Raw genomic sequence first — 19825 nt, forward strand, 5'->3', positions numbered from 1 at the left:
ATTTAGATTTTTTTTTTCGAAAATTGAATACAAAAAAAAATGTAAAAATTTATTTTAATCTCCCTTCTTTTTTTAACTCTTTAAATTCTATAGTTTCTTAAAAATGTAAGAATATCTTGCATTTTCATAGGAAATATTTTAGGAATATTTATTTTTTTAGCCATAAATATTGGCTCGAAGTTCAAACACTTACGAAACTAATTCACTCTGTAAAAATAATATTTCTCGCAGTGTAACGACTGGTAAGTGAAGGGAATACCGCATAATATGCGAACTGGGCCTGTCATAAATGAAAGTTATGCCGTCTTTGGCCAGGCAAATGAACGCTCTGAGAATTGTGCGAGCCAGAAAGCGATTCCTCCTCCTTCCGGTGGGTGGTTTTTTCGGGTGGCCTTGCGGGGTGGCTTTATGGGTGGTTTTTCGGCTTACTCCGGTGGTTGGACCATATGTGTAGTACTCTGTCGTCTCTAATTATTAATCCCCACACTCAGGCCGAGGCAAAGCCAAATGAATATTGAAGAACGACGAAACCGCAACAGAATTTACTTTAAGCTAATTTTCTTATTTTACACTTAATTTTCCGGCCCCAGCACTCAAGGGCTTGCCTAAACCACTTCGCCATTTTCGCCAGTTTCGTAAGTCCCGGAAAGTCGACGAGGTCTTTGCCATTTAGACTAATAATAAAAACTTAATACGGTAATCCACTTATGCCAGCAGCCACAGTGGAGGAAATCGCAAGGCGCACAGTGGGCCAAATACGGATATTGTCGTAGAAAAAAGGATTTTATATTTTATTTTTCTACATTTACGAAGCTGAGGTTTTTGCTTCTTATATTACACTTTTGTTTTTTGACTTACTTTACTTTTGGTTTATAAAATATTTTAAAAACATATTCACATTTTAGTGTTAGAAAATTGTAATCAAAAATGTTTGTATATTAATGGGCTTACTTGAAAAATTTTCTTCACAACAAACTACATTTTCTTGAACCATTTTCCTCGGAAAACGAGTCAATGTGCATTTGAGAAAATGTGTAGCCCTGCTCTGAAGTGCGTTTGTGTTTTGTGTGTCTGCAGCTTGAACCACAACTTTTTCGCATTTTTTTTTACATTTTTCGAAGGAAACCAAAGTTTTGCGGCGCGCACATTTTTCGTGTTACCAACTTAACACTTTTGCTTAGCCCCCGCACACACGGACGGCATAATTTGTATTGCCATGTGTGTGCGAGTCAACAAGCGGCAAAGGCAAACACTTGGCCAAAAAAAATAAGTAAAAGGAAAACCTCATGAGAAGAAAACGCAAAGGAAAACTATAAAGTGTTTGAAAGCCTGAGAACGTTGACTTTGGCTCAACGGCAATTCAATTTGGCATGAACTAACTATGCGTGTGAACGGGAGCGAATGAGACACATAGAGCAGGGTACACTGGGAAAACTATATATCTCTGGTTTCCCAAATGCACCTATAGAACCCTTCTTTAATATAAAAAAATAGGGTTATTTGAAAAAGGTAAGGTTATGGCTATGATTATTATTCAAAATTGGCATTTTTCACAAATGTTTTTCCAAAAAAAAAAATAGTATTGAGTCAATCCCGTGACAAAAAAAAACATATTTTTTTCAAATCACTAAATTCTTTAAAATTGTTTTTATAAAAGATTTTTTATTTCTGTGTAGAATATGAGCTAGAAAATGCGTAACAGCATATTTATGGCTCGACTTGAGACGACAGCAGCAGAGTTAAGCAGTGGGCCAAAAAACATGCTTAAAAAACACACTAAAAAGGCAAGGGAAAAAGCAAAAAAAAAAAATGATTTCGCTGCCAAAGAATGTGAAGAGCAGTTGGTGTCTGGCAATCTCGGAAAAAGGAAAAGCCGGGGAAAGATGGATAGACTGCCTAAGCTGCCTCTTCACTTAATTGCAATATTCCATGGCACACAGGGCTCAAAACTGCAAACTGAGATAAGCGCATTAAGTGCGGCAATTTTCCCTTCTTCATTTTTTTAAATAACATTTTTGGTAATAGAGTCCCGCTTATGATGGGCAAATTTATCCGCTATCAATTTATGCTTTACTAAAAGCTGGGAAATAAATGTTTTCCTTTTATAATCGGCTTAAATTACATTTTAGAACTATATAATAAATACATTTTTTTGTTATTTTTTTCAAAAAATGAAGAGCGTACACAGTGATAAAATAACTAACGATAAAACCAGTTATTATATACATATTTTATATTCATTTAAATCTTAAACATATTAAATGAATAATTAATTAATTATAGTGTGACCAATATCACTTTGGATGAGCTGTGAAAACTAGCATCAACTTGGTCACACTTTTTTCCTGTGCCAGAGGGCTGCCTTTTGATGGAAGTGGCTTTGGATTCGCTGCTTAAAAATTGATTTGCAAGGCAGAACTCATTACCGATGAAGATGGAACCTGGATTCTGTGGGACCGCCTGCAGTCGACGACTGAAGCCACAGTAAAAATGGACCAAGAGCCGGGTTCCTGAGGGCGATGTGTTAATTTTCTTGGCTGGCACGTCCCTGTCATTGGCACTAGTCCATGTGCATTTTGCTTGGCCTATTACCCATTCCACGCCCACATCCAGTTCCACTTCCAGCTCCGCATCCATCTACCCCTCGAATCCCCGGGCTCATTTGTATGCCTGAATGCGCCTCCTTTCGGCCCAGGCCCATGGAGGCCCTCTCTTTCGCTCGCAGACTGTTTGCTTTTCATTTGCCAGCATGCCGTCTCCCTCTGGCCGCTGTATAGCCCTCTCTTTCGTTGGCATTCTCAAGCAAAAGTCAACGACGCATTGGTTTTGAATGCAAATGTCCAGACGAAGGCGAATGGCAAGATGAGAAGCAATTTGCATGGCTTCACTTTATTCTTTTCACCAAATACACTGGGGAAAATGGGGGTTCATTACTTTCAATCGATTATTTTGTGGTCTCTCACGAAAATGTTAGATAACATCACTATCACTCATATAAATAATTATAAATATATATCCTTTACAAAGAAGAAAATTCTCGTTATTCCTAAAGTATAATATAATAACAAATATATATTAAAATATTATATAAGGTTCTAAAAAAATATATTCACAATATTCTTTAAAATATGTCCCATAAATTGTAGTTTTGCACAGTCTACGCACATCATTTTAAATATTGAAAATGTGAAATATATATACTATTAAAATATATAATATAATCTAGTAAACCCTGTATAATCCCCATAAATTGTAGTTTTTACCAGTGTACAGCCCACCTATTGTTGTTTTTGTTGGTTGTGTGGCGACGGCGATAAGGATAAAGCCAGGTCTTAAAGTCGGACGTGGAAAGTCGGGGCCAAGAAGCCCTGGAGAAGCCCGAAGGAGACACCTTTCGCCGCCTATCGTCTTTCAATTAGTTTAATTAAATTGCAATTTTCTTATCTCGCCATGCAGCCAACCTGGTCAACTAAGCCCTGTTTATCCTTCCGCCTGTAACGCCCCCTTCTCCACCGGTTTTCCTCGCAATTTCCCAGGCTTTGGCCAACCCCAACCCCATTCGCCACCCATTGTTGTTTTCCACTTTGCTGGGACTTATTCCCATCCCATTTCCCGTTCTGCGTTTTGTTAATTCTTGATGCACTTTAAAACGGCATCAAAGTTCCCTTTGGCCGGGGCTTACTGTGCCCTCGCCGGCTTCCTTCCATAGTCCTGGCAACGCGGCTCCACAGTGGGATTTGCCTAAGGGCAACAATTAAATGTAAAAGTTATATCCATCCAAGTCCAAGGCCCGATTTCAGCCCCCATTGACTTAGCTCTTTATTTTTAGACTTAAAGTCAGGGTAAATAATACTTATTTTTTGTGTGACATGTAGGAATTAATATTTAAAATTAAGGAAATTGGTTTATTTATAATTAAAGAACAAGTAAAACATTTAAGTGATCTTTTTAACAAAGCAAGGTTTACATTAAGCAGCAGAACTAATTCTTTTGATGATTACGATCCGAATTAACGAGTTCCAAAAGGACTTTGCTAGCTTAAGTTTTTAGCTAACTTGTTATTATCTTAATAAGTTTTCGAGTGCAAAGTTAGTGGTGGATTTAGCTGCTAATTGAGCGCCTGCTATAGTTGATGCTTTCGGCGAAGAGCCTCCCGAATTAACTTATTTTGGAAGATTTAAGCTGCTCGGGCTTAGCAATTTCCCCTTCATTTTGGGCCCACCTGATTTTCCACGCTTTCCACCGCCCGTTTTCCCCCATTTTTTCACCTCTGAACCGCTGCTCTTTCCCTTTTGGATTCGCCACGCGCCGCTGGGCTGCTCATTTGGACAGGCGCCAAAGTTATTTTACAAGTCCCCAAACCGAAAGGTATATCCTTATACTCGCATCCTTATGCCATCCCGTGCTCCGCGATGAAAAAATGCCCTAAAAAGTGAGGGGGGCTGGGGCTGGGACTGGGAAAAACTGTCTAAAGTGCGACCAAATGACCTTTTTAATTCGTGGCCATGCACTTTTCTCCCCTGCTGCTGTCTCCCTCTGGCGCCCTCTTGCCGTCTCTTTCGCCCTCCCCCCACTACTGCCGTCTCGTTCGCTCGCTCGGCATGTCTGGGGTCTTTTGGGTGTGAAATGAAATTTGCAGCTTTTGGCGCAGAAAGAAAGTTGCAAAGATTTTTTAAGCGTGTCGCGTGTTTCCTTTTTTTTCTCCTTTCTTTTTGTTTTTTTTCTTTGTTCACCTGCACGTGTGTTTGTGTGTGTGTAGTCGTGTAAATGTGTTAATGCGCTTTCCGCGCTGTATTACGTGATACTTGCCCACTGTCCCCGGTCTTTGGAAAACACAGTGTCTATTCTCCTAACAAAAGTGTTCTTTTCAGAGTTTTGTTAGCCCTTTTCAGGGGAGGCATACTTTTTTATACTCGAAGAGGCAAACGTACATTTCATTGCCTGTGCTTAAATACATGCAGAATCTAATAGATCTAAATAGTTTCCTATTTTTACACGCAAAAAAAAGATGTCAAAAAAGTTATTATTGGCTTGTTTGTTATTTGTGGGGACTTTCGATTTTTTTCCTTTAGAAATAAAGTAAGCACTGGAAATGACCAAAAACCTTGAAATACAAGCAATTGTGTAAAAGTATTTATACTTCAGACTTTTTGATAAATTAAAATACAAACATTTCTAATAAAATAACTATTTAATATGTATTTCAAAAAATAATTTCATCAATCAATTTTTTCGCTAAAATTAAATTTTTGTTGCATACTTTTAGGTCAATTCTCATATCCTTTTCCTTGCCAAATGAATCAGCTTCTAGGAAATTCTTTAATATATAACCTATAAAATATATTTTAAAAATAATTTTTGTTTTTGTGTTAATTACGTGCTGATTTGGCCCACTGTGCCCTGAATGCTCGAGAAATTTTTGCGCTCTGTCTGCAAATGAAGTCTGCCCGCGATGGGAATGTGTGTGTGTGTGGTCGGGGGTGTTTGCGAGTGTGTGTGTCTGTTAAAATCAGCTTAAGCATTAGTGCTGGTCCAGCATACTGCACCACACCACCACCAAACCGCCCAGCCGCCCCCCCACTTCACCTCGCCCATGTGGCTAAGGTCAAATCCATTTGACTCTCGGAGCAAATTGCAGCGCCATACTTCAGGCGACATCGTTACACCTCACCGACCGGGATACACACACACACACCCCCACACACACGCAAATTAGTGCAAAGGAAATGGCGAAGAAGAAGAAGACAGGATGTGGAAAACTGCCAACGGTGCATTTAACAATTTTAATGGATTTTTTCCCGCTGCCTCGGAAATTGAATCTTTAAACTTGACCCGCAGCAGAAGATTTACCACACACAGGCGCAAACACATAATTATGGGCGGTGGGCGTGGCAAGCACCCTTAAAAAAATATCACTGCGAGTTCCAGGTGGAAAATTATTCGACTGACTAAAGCTGCAGGAATCTGCGAGTACTGGGGAGTTTTAAGAAAATCAGACTTAAATGCAGTAAGAGAAATTATGCCGTAATATAAAAATAGGTTTTATGTATTTTATTTTTGTTAAAAAAAACTTCTTTCGGTAATTTGAAATATTCTTAGTTCGTAACCCATTAACATACCCTATGAAGCATTAAGGAAAAACAAATTGAAGCTATAAGTTTTTAAACCTCTTGTAAACACCAAGTCTTTTTCATAGCATACTTTTAGGCACCTTTTAAGTGATTTCAAAAATATTAGCATTTTAATGAATTTTTCTCCTTAGGATAATTCCAAAACACTCAAATTAAAAAATATGCAGTTGTTTTGTAATATTTTAAATTCTAGCTTATGTCATTTGAGTTATCTAAAATATGTTTTCCCTTAGTGCACCCACCTATCTTCCTGGCCAAGTCCTTTTATTGTCAACGGCAAATGAAAATTCCAGCATGATGCTTTTCCCCGAACATTTCGCTGGCCGTGCTTGTTGTTTTTGGGGATGGGCGCACTAATAAACAAATAAGTGGGCGTGGCAGACGCTCAATTAAGGCTATTAACGTTACTACGACGGGGGAAAGCAAAACATTGGCAGCCATTTGGTTTTATGACTCTCTCTATAAAAATTCCTTAGTTGAAATTTATTTGCACCATTAGATGGGGCATTAAGGCGTTTCCTAGGACCCGCCCCGCCCACTGCGGCCCCCCTCCCACTAGCCAGCCCCCTCCAACGCCGCCCCCTTCGACGACCTTCGAGCGTTTTGCCCTTGATGATTATGCGTTGCTCTTATGTTTTTATTGGCGGCCTCGCCGGCTTTCTTTTATTTTCTCTCCCCGTTTAGGCAAATTCAATAAGTCAACTCCGACTTCGTTGCCTTTGAACCAATTTTCGTTTATTTATGAGCGATACGAGCGAATAAATTAGGCAAAAATCGGACGATTCGACCTTCCGATATTCCACGAACCAGAAAATTCCCGCTTAACCCATTCCAGCGGGGGTCATTCGTCAAATTGGTCATAAAAACACTTTGGATGAGTAACAGAAGCGTGGAAGAAAAATAAATAAACAAAAAACCGAAAATAAAAAAAGGTTCAAGACAGTTTTTTTTTACAAACAAAATCCCGAACTCAAATGTTTTATCTAAATAATTTGCATTCTTAAGTTGCACATTTTTTAATTAATTGATTTAAGTCTGCAATTAAAAATTCAAAGAAATTGAAAATGCAAAAAAAAAAGGAGCAACCTTTGTAAATTCCAGTAAAATCAATTAAAAGCCGCAAAGCCACAACAAAAGCGCTGGCAAGTATTGGAAAAGAATTAGACAACCTGCTGCAATCGATTAAAAATGGCAAAATCGAGTGGCGAATCAGTCAATTAAGGATTCCCTGAAGGATAAGTCCATTAGGAGTTGCATATGGCAGTGGATGTGCACTGGATTTTTGAGAAAAAGGAAATTGGACACCCTTTTATAGGAAAACGCACTCTACTATTTCATTTTGTCAGCCCAAACTAATTAAAAAAAATGTTAATAAATAAAATACCATAACATTTAATTTACAAAGCCTTGCGTACTGCATGATTTAATTTTAAAATATTTAAATCAAGTCAGAATAAATTAAAATATATGTTCATATAAAAAATATATATATTCTTAAATTTCTTTTGTTGCTGCATTTAAGATTTGCTTACTAATAATTTATAAAAGCAGCAAAAAAAAATAAAAAAAACCAAAATGTTGAAGTTAAATCATATAGTAGTAGATAAATAGTAGTAGATAAATAGAAGTAGATTAGTAGTATTTGACTAGCAATAGTACTTAATTAGTAGTAGATTATTAGTCCTAGATTAATTGATAATAGATTAGTAGTGATAGGTAGTAGTAGTAGAAAACAGAAATAAAAATTCCGAAAAATGGGTTTCACTGGATTACAGGACATCTAGCAGTCGGATAATCTCGATTTTCCACTTATTTTTGTTATTGCGCGACAGGCACACACACACACACACACTGTGGGCAACACAAAGGAGGGGAGGGGATGTCTGGAATGTCTGCTTGTTCCTGCCACAAAAAACACTCAAAGGCTGAAAAGCTTTTCGCTCACAAGTGGCAACCGGAAGTGTTGTGTGGCTCAAGAGCCTACTCAGCACGCACACACACTGGCCCACTCACACACGCACACACCGGCATATCCTGGCGCAAAAACACACACACACGCACAGGCAGGACGAAGACGAAGAACGCGGACATGTCGAGACATGTTGAAAGGTGGAAATTGAGGCGATTTACTTTTTGCAAAATTGGCTTCATCGCAGGTTTAATGCACTTTCCACATTTCACTTTCTGCTTTCCAACCACTGTTCTATACTTAAGTTTATGGGTCAGCCACTAGATGCGTTTCCGGTTGCACCAATTGACCGGAAACAAGCATACTGAGTTAACCAAAAAGGTAAAGAACACAAAAACATTAAAGATATAACACATAAGTTATAATATTTAGAAAATTTAAATGCAACTTATTAATATTATTCCTTTTTAAAGTGACACCTTGATAACTTAAATATTTTCCACAAATAAATATTTTCCATTGTACTGCATTTAAGTTTGTAGGTCAGCAACTATATGCGTTTCCGGTTGCACCAGTTGACCGGAAATAGGCTCGATAAGCTAACAAAAAATGTAAGAAACACAAAAACAGAAAATATATAACACATAAGTTATAAAACTTATACAACTTAAATGCAACTGATGAAAACAAAGTTAAAAATTAATATTAATAAAATTATTTTTCACATTTAAAGAGTTAACATGCTGAGTTATACATTTTTCCCAGCGCCAAAAAGGACATATGCTAATTTTATTTATTTCTCCCAATTTCCTTCGATCCTTGAAAGGGGATTCCTCTTAATTAATCCCAATAAACCCTTGTGGGGACTCCCCAGGGCCCCCCCAAAAAAGAAGGATGAAGGAAAATATTTATGAAAATTACTTCGACAAAGTCGTCGCACAAATAAATAAAGCGAGTGGGGCCGCTGGCGGAGGGCGGGGGGAAGCCAACTAATCACAATAATCACGCTGAAATAAAATTAATAAAAATGCGTGGCCCGCTGGCACGGCAAGGAGCATTTAAGAACATAAATAAAAATTAGCAAAACCAACAACGAGGCGGCGGCGGGCAAACAACAAGGACTCGGACTCGGTCCTGTGCGGCCGGGTAATAAAAGCCACAAATATAAAGAAATTACACAGGCCGGCAAGGAGCGAGAGCGGAAAAGTTAAGGCAGTCGGCGAATAAACGAAAAACTAATAAAATCCTTTGACCAACGTCCTGCGCCAGGGCAAAAAAAGAAAGGAAAGCAAAGCGAACGCCTATGATTCGTCCTTTGCAACTTTCTGGCCGCCGGGGAAGAAAACAGCAGGTGAAGTCCTGCGGCCTCTTGTTCTAATTGAAGTCAACGAAACTTCCGATCATAAAACTAATTAGCTTCCAGCGTAAGCCGGCAAACAGACGCTTTTCTCCGCCATATAAACCGGAATTATGCCCTATTTATGGCGGCAATATTTAATTTTAATTGAATTAAGGCAGCCAAAAAATATATGAATGCTAATTTTCCAATAATATTATTTTACATTCCACAAGTTGTCTATTTTAATTATAATTTTACTTCGTAATATAAGGTTACGACCTGGGAAAAATAAATTGTTTTATTGAATTCAATTGAATTGGGAAAATAAATACTTTCATTAAATTCACCAATAAATTGTTTATTTCTTAATTAACTTAAAGAAGCCAATGGTAGTTTTACATTCCACAAGTTGTCTGTATTATTTATAATTTTATTACTTAATATGAGATTTCGCCCTGGAGAAAAGAAATCTTTTAATTAAATTCATAAATATATTTTTTATTTAATTGGGAAAATAAATCTTTTAATTAAATTCACCAATACATTTTTTATTTAGTTGCGAAAATAAATCTTTAATTTAAATTCACCAATACATTTTTTATTTGATTGGCTTATATTTCGAATATTTTCAATCGTTGGAAAAAAGTCAAAGCAAAAAATTGTATGTTTGATTTATTTTGCGCCTCTTCCTGTATGGATTACATTGAACTTTTGACATAAATTTTATTTAATTTATGCACGGAACATTTTCGATTTTGGCAAAATTATGTTGGGCCATAATAACAATAACAATGGCCCAAAATTTTTATAATAAACCAGCCATACATACACGAGAATGTGCATTTTGGTGCAAACAAATGGCGTGCATTGCAGTGGCAACGAAATTTTCGCATTAATTAATCGCAGAAGGACGACCCAACCTGATTAGTGGCCCAAAACTATAATTGTGGGCCTGGGAAAACGTGTTCTCACCACCCAGCCCGACCCGCATGCCAATTTCCCGACCAATTAGAAGACGAAGTGCACGGAGAAATTTAATTAACATTTTCAAATGTTTTGCATGCCCGGCCATGTTCGGCCGTAAAAAGTTTCGACGACCTGAACTCGACGCCCCCGCACTTAACCCCTGCCCACGCCCACGCCGAGCAATTTGTCCAAAAGTGTCGTAGGGGGCCTTAACCCCCGCCTGCCCACCCGGGGCCTGATTACTTTGACTCCGTTTTTGTCTCGTGTAACAAAATTTCAATGGAAAATAGTTTTTACGACACATCAACTGTTCCCATCTCCCTGCTGGCCCCACAGCTGCGGGCAAAATACTAGGGCGCAGATATTAGATCTCAAAAAACATTTAACTTTCGTTTATAAAATGATAAAATTTTATTTTCGAATGTATTTCAAAAGTAAGATATAAAAAATCGATTAAACAATTTGTATTTTTAATTGTGTTGGAAGAAAACTTTTTTATTAAAATATAATATTTTTTTCCAAAGAAAAATAATAGTATTTTATAATTTCTTAACTTAAATTTTTAAAGACCTTTTTTTTACATTTTATTAAGAATATTTTTATTAAACATAAAAATGAAAAATATTGTAATTATTTTGAAAACCAAAGTAAAGGAAGAAAGCTATTTTTAATTTGTATGGATCTTAACATTTAATATAGCACTAAAATTGTGACCGCAGTTTGCCAAAAATATAGGTTGGGACTTAGAACCCACCGAAGCTTTTCCTCTGTGTTTTTGTGCGACGAGAGTGAAAAGTTGAAATGCAAATGCAGAAATGAAAATTAAATACAAAAAGCTAAGTACTTTTATCACTGCAGCTCACCACCTGACTTTGGCAAAATTAAATTCGCAAATTTGCCGAAAACATTTCATCTATTTAAAGTCCATGTGGTGGAGAAAAATGTTTGCAAATAATTACGTGTTAAACGCTCACCTTTATGTTTGACTCCTTTGATTGCATTGAAGCTCTTTCCTTTCTCATTTTTTATTCAAATTGAATAAATTGTACATTTTTGAGTTCATTAGATTTGGTTTACCTTTTCTGGTTGGCTTTTGCGAAATATTTTCAGGTGATAAACAAAAATGCAAAATACTTTGCAAATATCCTGGGAACTCAATTAGAATCTTAAATTCCCTGGCATGCTGCTGGGAAAGGGATAAACAATTTTGGTATTGAAATTTCTTTTCATAATTTGTGAAATTCCTGAAAAGTTTGTTTTGCCCAAATGATTTAATTTCCAGCTGAACAATTTCTTTACATATTTTTCCCAACTTTCTTAAATATTTTCGAATGCCCAGGAAATTTAGTCGACTAGACTTTGGTAAAAACAATGCTTGTGGTCTAGCTTGTGCTTTTCTCTGATCGTAGTTTTTCTTTCACAAATAATTTTACTCGATTAGGCCAATTTTTACTTTTCCAAAGAACGCTTAAGTGCATTCAAAAAATATTATTGGCCTACGTTTCCAATGGTATGGGTACTTTTTTGATTAAAACTTATTATTTAAATAGTAGTGCCTGAATTTAAATTGAAAATATAAAAGCTTAGTTTCATATTCAATTCAGTACTTGGATTTTTTTCAAGGAGCCAAATGCCTTTTGTTCTTTGACCTTTGCCCTGTTCACTTCTTTTTTCCAGCCCAAAAGGAAAATGGGGGCGTGGCCTTGGCCGGTGCCAAAAATATGCGGTTAAATTACTTGCCAAACTGCCAAAAGACTTGACAATCGCCCCAAAAGTGGGTCTTGCAGACTCTTTACGATTGTCCAGTGAGTTGCGTAAATCCGGGCAATAGAAAGGGATGTCTGCCCAGAAAGAGAAGGCACGAATCGAAGGGAGGGAGATGGGGACACCACCGTGTGTTATTTGTTTCGCCCTGGACGGAGATAAAATTAAATTTACACAAAATGGGGAAAAGTGTAACTTTCTTGTCTCCTTCTCTTCGTTTTTTGACGAGGAAAGTTTTGTTTGTTTTCGCGATTTTTCCCGTGCGTGTTTGCTCGGTTATTGGCTTTTCTAGTCCCACGGGCTTCACATTTTCTTTGTGGTAGCAGGAGATATTTAAGGACATTTTCCTTTCACCTTTTGGGCCAGTTTTTTGCCAGATTTAAATGTCTCCCAAGGCTTGAAGGCTTATAAAATATTCAATTGATTTAAGTATTCTCAAAGAAGTTTTATGAACAAAATAAAAACAAAAACTGCATATAATACCCTGTGTTTCTCTCGTTCAATGAAAAATATATATTTTTAATTAAATCCCTTTTTCACTTAAATCAAAGCAATAACAGGTGAAATTTTCAAAGGGTTTTTACTTATTTGTTAAGAACTATTTTGGTATTTATTTCACCTGAGCCTGCAATTTTGTAGCCCCATTTCTAAGTTGTCCAAATGTCCACCATTAAAATCAGAAATACAGAATATTTGTGTTTATTATATTTTCTGGCCATCATCTGGCTGTCATTCCGTCTTATTTCGCTTCTTCGATTCGCATAGCCAAAGTACACTCCCCATTTTGTTTTGCTTGTCATTTGGGCTTTTATTATTATTACCGGGCTCCGAAAAACCCCCCTCGAACAACAAAGGCTCGTATAATGGAATTTATTTTATGGCCAACAGGTAAGAAATTTTCCTTGTCCCCTTGGCGTCCTGCTAATTTCGCCCTGCTTTTACTATTTCCCAGCAAAATGGTGGGGCAAATAAGGGAAAACTGAACCGACGCTGTCCATATGTTCCAAAGCAATATTTTTTAATGCCCCGCCCGGAGGCGTAAAAAAAAGCACAAGACGACACCCAAAGACAATTAAAATTTATTCAACGTTCTTCGAGAAGGGAATGTCCGCAAAATAAAGGAAAATATAAACATAAATATGTAATAAGCGGGGAATTCGGACGTAGTTCGGGGGCGGCGGACAGCTGTCGGCATTATGCGACTTACATTAGCGTGTTAATGCAATTAAAAAGTCGGCTCAGGGCGACAGGATGACCGAAAAAGAAATAATAGGTTGCCAGGACAATGAATCTTCGGACGAGGAGAAAAAAATTAAATTAAAAATGCTTTCACTTTCGCAGCGGCCTCAAAAGGGAACAATGGGATGGGAGCATTTTCTTCTTGGAACTTGATAAAACTTAAAGTTAGTGGAACACACGATGGGATGATCCAGTGGCACTATCTGGATACACATTATTGTGAAATTTTAAGTGATGCAGTGGGATTGTACTCAAACACATTTCGATTTGGCTGATATCCAATAAAAAAAATTGTGTTTAACCAACAAATCACCCTTAAAAAAATGCGAAAATGGCTCAAAAAGTAAATATGCCTCAAAGTTATGGGGATTCTTACCATATTAAGCAGGCTGCTCAAAACAATTTCGCTGTACGCCTTGATTTCGCTAAGCCACGATCTAAAATCCCCCAAAAACGGACGATTTTTCACAAAAAATTAAAATACCGAAAAAAAATTGGAGCCCCTTGTAGAAAATGAAAAAATTTTTCAAAAAATTAATTTTCCTAAAAGTGATTGGGATCGTTAGCATTGGAAGCCAGCTGCTCAAAACAGTCGCACTTTTCGCTGTACGCCTTGATTTGGGGATACTACGACCAAAATACTACTAAAAAAGTAGTATTTTTAAGCAAAAACTGAATTCCAAAAAATTTCGATCCTATCCCTTGTAAAAAATGAAAAAAAATTTAAAAAAATAAATTTTCCTAGAAGTGATTGGGATCGTTAGCATTGCAAGCCAGCTGCTCAAAACAGTCGCTCTTTTCGCTGTACGCCTTGATTTGGGGAAACTACGAGCAAAAAACTACTAAAAAAGGAGTATTTTTAAGCAAAAACTGAATTCCAAAAAATTTCGATCCTATCCCTTGTAAAAAATGAAAAAAAATTTAAAAAAATAAATTTTCCTAGAAGTGATTGGGATCGTTAGCATTGCAAGCCAGCTGCTCAAAACAGTCGCTCTTTTCGCTGTACGCCTTGCTTTGGGGATACTACGACCAAAATACTACTAAAAAAGGAGTATTTTTAAGCAAAAACTGAATTACAAAAAATTTCGATCCTACCCCTTGTAAAAAATGAAAAAAAATTTAAAAAAATAAATTTTCCTAGAAGTGATTGGGATCGTTAGCATTGCAAGCCAGCTGCTCAAAACAGTCGCTCTTTTCGCTGTACGCCTTGCTTTGGGGATACTACGACCAAAATACTACTAAAAAAGGAGTATTTTTGACCAAAAACTGAATTCCAAAAAATTTCGATCCTACCCCTTGTAAAAAATGAAAAATTTTTTCAAAAAATTAATTTTCCTAAAAGTGATTGGGATCGTTAGCATTGCAAGCCAGCTGCTCAAAACAGTCGCTCTTTTCGCTGTACGCCTTGATTTGGGGATACTACGAGCTAAAAACTACTAAAAAAGGAGTATTTTTAAGCAAAAACTGAATTCCAAAAAATTTCGATCCTACTCCTTGTAAAAAATGAAAAATTTTTTCAAAAAATTAATTTTCCTAAAAGTGATTGGGATCGTTAGCATTGCAAGCCAGCTGCTCAAAACAGTCGCTCTGTTCGCTCTACGCCTTGATTTAAGGAAACTACGACCAAAAAACTACTAAAAAGGGAGTATTTTTAACCAAAAACTGAATTCCAAAAAATTTCGATCCTACTCCTTGTAAAAAATGAAAAATTTTTTCAAAAAATTAATTTTCCTAAAAGTGATTGGGATCGTTAGCATTGCAAGCCAGCTGCTGAAAACAGTCGCTCTGTTCGCTCTACGCCTTGATTTAAGGAAACTACGACCAAAAAACTACTAAAAAGGGAGTATTTTTAAGCAAAAACTGAATTCCGAAAAATTTCGATCCTACCCCTTGTAAAAAATGAAAAAATTTTTCAAAAAATAAATTTTCCTAAAAGTGATTGGGATCGTTAGCATTGCAAGCCAGCTGCTCAAAACAGTCGCTCTTTTCGCTGTACGCCTCGATTTGGCTAAGCTACTATCAAAAATCTACCAAAAAATGAGAATTTTTCGCCAAATTCAAAATTCTTAAAATCAATTCTCAGAAAACTTTGCCAAAGAAAGGCCAATTTACAGGGAAACAAGTCTGCAGCAAGAGACACTTAACTTAGGGGTAACTAAAAATACTTAATTCACTAAGGTACATACCTGAAGGATTTTTCGATGCTCTGGAGTCTTGAACGATGAAATCTCCATTTATATCCATTTACCATTGCAACACCTCCATAACAATCCATACATATCCAGTAATCAGTCCAAAAGCCCCAACACACACACAATCATTCGCTGGAACTTCCGGTCAACTGGTTTTTCGAGTGACCATAGCATGCATTTTTATCTAGAAGTAGAAGAAGAAGAGATCAATATTTTATTATCATTATTAATGACGTGGCCAATTGTAAACTTTATAAATATTACAAACCAATTACATGTTCAGTGTTATTTATACAACATAAAACATTCGACATACCTTAAGTTGTAAGTTGGATGTTTTACACTGAATGTTGGATGTTTTGTGTTTAATGTTATATGTTACATGTTGAATGTTACTTGTTGATTATAGATTTATCAATTTTGCACATTGAAAGTTGTTTAGCTACACTTTTAGTGGGGAATTCAAATATTCAACTAACACCTAAATAAGGTTCCTACCTGGTCAGGATCTCGATGCACTGCATCCTGGAGTCCAGTGCCACCTCCATATTGTCCATTGATCTGTCCAAGAGCACTAACACACACACAAACACTCGGCGGAACTTCCGGTCAACTGATTTTTGGAGTGACCATAGCCCACAGGTCATGCAATTTCGAGCTAGAACTAATTGGGAATTATTAGCTCCCACAGAAGAAATTAATTTGTAATAAACATTTTCGCTGACGTGGCCATTGTAAAATGTAAATATTAGTTTATAAATGCATAGTTAAAGGTTATTTGTACAACATTAAACATTTAACATGTCTTAAGTTGTTAGTTGGATGTTTTATGTTGAATGTTACATGTTTATTATAAGTTGTTAAATTTTGAATGTAAACATTATTTAATATTAGCATAATTTAATTTTTATCCACATCAAAAGTTGTTAGTTGGATGTTTTAAGTTGGATGTTTTAAGTTGAATGTTACATGTTGAATATAAGTTGTTGAATTTTAAATGTAAATATTATTTAATATATGCATAATTTAATTTTTTTTTTCCACATCAAAAGTTGTAAGTTGGATGTTTTATGTTGGAATGTGGAATATGTTGAACTTTGCACATTGAAAATTGCTTAGTTTACTTCTTGAATATTTTTAATTTTGTATATTTTTTGAATTATGCTTAGTGCCTCTGGAGCTCTTCTTTGTTTTAAATAGTTAAAAACCCTCTTCGCATTCTTGCGACAAATGTGATGAGAGTCCGGGACCTGTGGACCGCCATCCCCTTGACCCTGTCATTTATTTAAAGCTGCTCTGGGGTCACCAGGCCCCCTGGACCCCCTTGGCCCCCTCGGCCCCCTTGCCCCCTTGGCCCCCTTTTGCGGAAAGGAGACCGTTGGCCCAGCTCACTCATAAATCATTTTCGTGCCGCGCGCTGCCGCAGAATGACACACGACTGCCGCCCACACCCACCGTCCGCTGCCCACCACCACCACCACCACCCCCCAGGCCCCATAAAACACCCGCGCCCGCTGCCCCTGCAGGTGGCAGGTGACCCCCCTTGCCACACCCCTGCCCAAGAAGTTTGTTTGTTCCCATTGTTGGGTTTGTTTGCAGTTTTCGGGGTCACAAATTGTTTTCGAGCCGGCCGGGGCTCCAACAAATTGGAAAGTGTGTTCCACAAGTAGCACGTGCCACGCCCCCCATCGGTCCCAACGCCCCTGGACTGTCCGCGGCCATTTAATAATAATAATAAAGACGAAGGGCCGGACGAAAAGGGAGAAATTCGCAGAAGAACAAAACTTTCTCGGGGACGCGTTTTCATTATTTAAATAAAAATTCAAATTAAATAAGATTAATTTCAGTGTGGCAGCGGGCCGAGCAGAGCTCTTTACATAATTCCACTCAACGCCACTTGAAGATGACTAATGACAGATTGTTCAGTCATCGTGGAAGCTGTACTGGGAAAAACGCAGGAAAAAGGTATTTTGATTTGCCGATTTTACAGAGGTTAATATTGTAAAAAACTGATGAGTAGGAGCCAATAATATGTAGAATATATTTAATAATTTTTTAAAATAAACCTAACATTTTTTTATATATTTAAAAACTATGTATAAGCTCCCCATTTCTTCAAGTACTGAGTGACGGTGAGGTGTTTAAGCATCGGGTGGCTCGGCCACCCACAAATATGTCACATTTGTCTAGCCAACAAATACTTCATCAAAGTTCCGCAGGAAAACACTTGAGGCTCCTGCGGTGATTTTTCTAAGCTGTCAGCTGCAACTGGTCCTGTGAACTGGACATGGCCAGGATATCATCATCATCAGCGGCAGCAGCCGACCAGCAGAGATACTAATTGTCATCCATAAGCCCCAGGCACTGGATGGTCCCCAAAATAATAGGCGGAAACTCAGGGGGGGAAACCAGGGAAAAGCCATGGCCATATAGGCGGAAAATTGCGAACTTTGAAAACCAATTTTCTCTTTAATACTTCAAATTAAAGTTTTAAATAACCAATTAAAAGTATATAATTCGTTGTAGAATTTCAGTGCAAGGGCGTAAAAACAATTAAACATGTTGAAAATAAGACAATCATTTACATTTTTTAAAAAATAAAAATGAATGAAAATTATAAATAAAATGTTATAGAATATTAAAAATAAGTATTTTAAAGTTTACATGTCAACAGAGTACTGATACAATTTTTAGATGGCAATTTAAGAGATTAATTTTCTTTTTATGATAGAATATGTGAAACCAAATAATTTTAAAAATATTGTAAAATGTGAAATGGTATAAAAAATAAATAATTTGCAGCACCTGCAAATTACGTGCCCAAATAAAAACTTTAAAATTAAAATTGAGCGAACATACGAATGGCCATTAGCAAAATCCAAAATACAATCATTTTTTGGACATGTAAGGTTGGCAAATAAAAAGAAAGCACTGCAAAATGCGCACACATGGCCGAAATAGATTCGCCGTAACATATGCAATAGACGTAGACCTCCTGTGATTGATTGCCAAATCCCATCGCCAGCGTGTGAAAATGCGGAAAATATTGCCAGAAATCAAATTGTCAACGCATCGCAATGAAAGCGAGGGGATTTTCCACTGAAATGCAAAGCAATTAGCAGGACACGGGAAACGGAAGACGATTTCTTTTCCTTTGAGTTTTGGGGAAAAGCTGCGCGCTTTTTTTCCCAACACTTCGAACCCCCCGGGTGGCGCCACCTGGCGGACCCGCTAATGAACAACAAACTTAAGGGTTTTCCGGAGGGAAAAGCGTAACGAGAAATGGCAACAAAATATCGTCAATAAGGCAAAAGAAATTACAGAAATTAAATGAAATGCAATTAACCAGCTAAATGAGCGAAGCCCTCGAGGCAGGGAAATGCGAGAAAACTGAGTGGCGAAATGAAAAATTGTGCGGCAATGCAGGGGGACCTCTCGCCAAGGAGATGGAATCCGATTTGTAAACTTAGAATCGGGAATCACGCTTCTGTAAGGTAATTAGCAAATACAAAATTAAGGGATGCACCTTGAAAAATATTTTGAGTACCAAAAACTAAATCAAACATTAAGTGTCAAGCAAAATAATGAATATTCTTCAAAATGAAAATGTGTATTTTTATGTATTTTAAAATGTTTTGTGTCTTATTACGATTTTTGCTTAAGCCATGAATGTTCATTAATTTTAATTTATGATAACCATTTATATATATATTTTTTTTAGTGCTCTGCAGTGGCCTGTCTCCACAGGACCTTCCTCCAGTTGGAGGGCACTGCCGGCGGGCTCATCCTTGATTCCTTGGCCATGCAAATGAGTTGGATTTATGCATCCCAGTTGCCCCTGCTGGAGCTCCAACTTGCTACCTCCTTCCGGGCATTTTCGATGCACATCGATTGATTTCGCATCAACGCAAAATGCGAAACGGATTATTAAACTTGCCACTGGCCAGGTGTGTACCGAGCAGCAGAGCCACTGGGAAAAGCTGCGAGAAGCTATGGGAAAACTCGGGAAAAGCGTGGGGTGGGGGGTGGTGTGTTGGTTGGCGGGAGAAAGTAGTGGATGACAATTTTGCAGCTGCTGCAATTTTCGATAAATTCTTTGCTCAAAAGATGCGCTGGGTAAATGGGAAAAGGGCGGAATGGGCGGCATGGGCGGCATGGGATGCAGCAGATATTTCATTCATTTCCATAATTTTAATAAAATTGAAGAAAAATATTCAAGGCAGTGCCGCAGAAGCAGCGCGGACAGCGGCAGCGGACGACGGCGAAATGAAAAGCGGAAAATGTG

The 19825-nt window shown here is 37.4% G+C and overlaps 1 long non-coding RNA gene across 1 annotated transcript in view; it reads right to left on the reverse strand.

Annotated features, from left to right (window-relative positions):
- LOC127010732 (uncharacterized) overlaps positions 1-19825 on the reverse strand; it is a 52072-nt gene that overhangs the window by 19393 nt on the left and 12854 nt on the right. The window contains exons 2-3 of the long non-coding RNA XR_007763514.1: positions 16039-16204; positions 15535-15724 (exon numbers count right to left, since the gene is read on the reverse strand). This is a non-coding gene — a long non-coding RNA (uncharacterized LOC127010732). The remainder of the gene's footprint in view (positions 1-15534; positions 15725-16038; positions 16205-19825) is intronic.

Source organism: Drosophila biarmipes, chromosome X (genome assembly GCF_025231255.1).
Source record: "Drosophila biarmipes strain raj3 chromosome X, RU_DBia_V1.1, whole genome shotgun sequence".
Lineage (NCBI taxonomy): Eukaryota > Metazoa > Arthropoda > Insecta > Diptera > Drosophilidae > Drosophila > Drosophila biarmipes.